The sequence below is a fragment of the Sesamum indicum genome, linkage group LG1 (assembly GCF_000512975.1).
Source record: "Sesamum indicum cultivar Zhongzhi No. 13 linkage group LG1, S_indicum_v1.0, whole genome shotgun sequence".
Taxonomy (NCBI): Eukaryota; Viridiplantae; Streptophyta; class Magnoliopsida; order Lamiales; family Pedaliaceae; genus Sesamum; species Sesamum indicum.
The window spans coordinates 11,277,751-11,280,910 of record NC_026145.1 but is presented as its reverse complement, the minus strand read 5'-3'; positions in this window follow the sequence as shown (position 1 = coordinate 11,280,910).

Genomic DNA, 3,160 nt, shown 5'->3' with positions numbered 1-3,160 from the left:
TTGCAAAGGACATAAATAGACCACAAAGATACACAATACCCGTAATGAGCATAAAATGTTGCGGAACTATGGTGACATCCTGCACGAGAAAAAAGGGTTGTGTAGATAGAAATGAAGACTTACAAATTGAAAGAGAATGACAAATGTAAAAAGACGCAGATAGCATTCGTTGGCGCAGAAGATAAAAACAATATCTCACTTTTTCTATGTTTAAAATGGAAGTAAAATATGTTCTACCGTGACACACACACACACGCACACCCCACACACACACACATACACTGCACACACACCCTAGAGACACACACCGCACACGCACACACACACACACACACACCCTAGAGACACACACCGCACACGCGCACACACACACACACACCCCACACCCCCCATACACACACACCCCACACACACAAAATAAACACACACACCCCCACCACACACACATACACACACAGAAAAAAAAAAAATGCACAAACAGGAAAATGGAAACGCTTGAATAAGGAGGGGGCTTCATTAAGCAAAACTTCTCAAGTTTGTGGTCGATAAAATTGAAAAAGAAATGTAGTAGCTGATTAGAATATATAATAATGTATTCCTTGACATCATGATCTCAATAGAAACCTGCTATAACAGATCATTATTTTTAGAGAGGTTGATCCAGAAACTAGATAATATTAATCACAAAATTATTGCCCTAATACAATTACATATATAAAACACACTGGAAAATGCTGCAACCTTCTTTGCTCCAATAATAGCACTGGGTTCAAAAGAGCAACAATAGTTAAGCTCTTCTTGATGCCCACAGGCTGGCTTCCCCCAAAGTATTTAAGCTCTTCTTGATGCCCACAGGCTGGCTTCCCCCAAAGTATCGAATAGCAACCGACAATTAAAACAACTTTAAACTCAATAAAATTCAAAGCATTACTGCAATATTTCAACTAACAGGACCAATCACATGTCGGAATCACAAATAGAATACTCAGTAAATATCAGAATTTTTTACAACCAGAAGAACAAAGCAATTAAAATGATACATTATATCAAACTAAAAAATAGCAAATGCACCATACTAATGCATTGTCCACTAAACTAAAGTGGTTTTCATCAAGAAGCTCATCAACCACCAGATTAAAGATTGAATAGGGCACACTTAGCAACAGTTTAGAGGAACCTTAAAAGCACAAGACATATCACCCACTCTAGAAGCTAGTCCTCTTCATGACGATGTTTCCTGCTCTTCTTCTTAGACCGCTCCTTGCCCCTACTACTCGCGAATCATCTAAAGTACTGGCGTCAGAATCATAGTCTTAATATGCCTTCTACTCCTCCCTTTATGCCGCAGATCAACAGAATCATTAGAAGAATGATGGTGACTCCTCCTCCTCCCCTTCTCCTTCCTACTCTTCCTTTTTCTTCGCCAGCGCTTCAATTTCTGCGATTTACCTAATTCATAAAAGTGCCTTCAATTCCTTAAAAAGAAAAACAAAAAAAAAAATAGAAAAGAACCTTCAAGGTAATCCAACTACCCATACTGCTCAAAAGCAACATGAGATCAGAAAGTAATCCAAAATAAAAAATGCTATGAATACATGGGATGGTTAACAAAAGCAATTAGCACTGGGCTAGCTTTGTATTTACTAAGGCATTTCAACAAAAGCTTAAGCGACAAGAAACATAAATCACACAAGACGCCTCAATCTTTAACAAAGTTAGCATAAAACTTGTAATGGATTTTGATTACTTCATGAAACTTATCTCTCTTCCAAAAAGTTAAAGTTAATGTCTCCTTCCAGTAAAGGAATTATCTTTCTAAAGAAGAGCCACAGGTACAGCTGTGCATTTATCAAGCAACACCACAGATTCAACAACTTATAGGCCTAATATCTTAGTTTCTACAATACCAAAACCACATTACTAGGAAACTGTTAAAAATATGTACGAAACTGCCCATAAGTACCTGAAGGCAGAAAAATAACAGAAACTTGGGCAGGTGAATGATTAGTTCTTTACCTAATAAATAGTAAGCCACATGTAAGCACAAACATGAGTCAAGCATCAGCTACAACATATATAACTGATTAATTATTCCCAAGCAAAAGGACCATTCTCTCTCTTCCATGCAGGTACCCAAAAATCAAGGTGATGCTACAGAAACTACTATGTGATTCAAGGGTGAAAATTATAAAGACCGCTAATAGCAGGAAGGGAATCAAAATGGCTAAACGCACTAAACTCAAGGTTCAGAACTACAACATTTTGTAGTGGTCGCTGGCAACCAATTTAAAAATTGGTTAGCAGATCATAACCACCCAAGGCATTTATCAGATTTTATCAATCATCCATACATCATAAAATATTGCGAAACTATGGTGACATCCTACACAATACCTGTAGATAGAAATGAAGACTTAAAAATTGAAGGAGAATGACAAATGTAACAAGACGCAGATGACATTCGTTGGTGCATAAGATAAAAGCAACATCTCACTTCTAGTTTGAAACTGGAAGTAAAACATGTTCTACTGTGATACACACATACACACACGTTCAAAATGCACCCCAAAACACACCCCCCCCCCCCCCCCCCCCCACACACATAATAAGCACACACACCATACACACACACACAAAAGAAAAAGACGCACAGACAAGGCAATGAAAAAGTCGGAATAAGGAGGGGGCATGATTCAGCAAAACTTCTCAAGTTTCTGGTCGATAAAATTGAAAACGAAATGCAGCATGAGTCAAGCATCAACTACAGTATATATAAATGATTAATTATTCCTGGACAAAAGGATCATTCTCCCTCTTCTATGCGGGAATCCAAAAATCAAGATAATGCTACAGAAACTACTATGTGATTTAAGGGTGAAAATTATAGAGATTGCTATTAGCAGGAAGGAAATCAAAATAGCTAAACCCACCAAGCTCAGGGTTCAAAACTACAACATTTTGTAGTGGTCTCTGACAACCATCAGATTTTTTGGTGATTGATAAAATGAGCTAACAAGAAACACTGTTGACGGGTTGACCAAGTCAATACTGATCTGAAGCCATTAATGCCCCGAACCCACCTAAGTGCTCCAAAGTAGGAAGATGAAGCCCTTCTGAAACTCTGACCGCACAGTGACTCCACAACAATTCAATTGAGGCA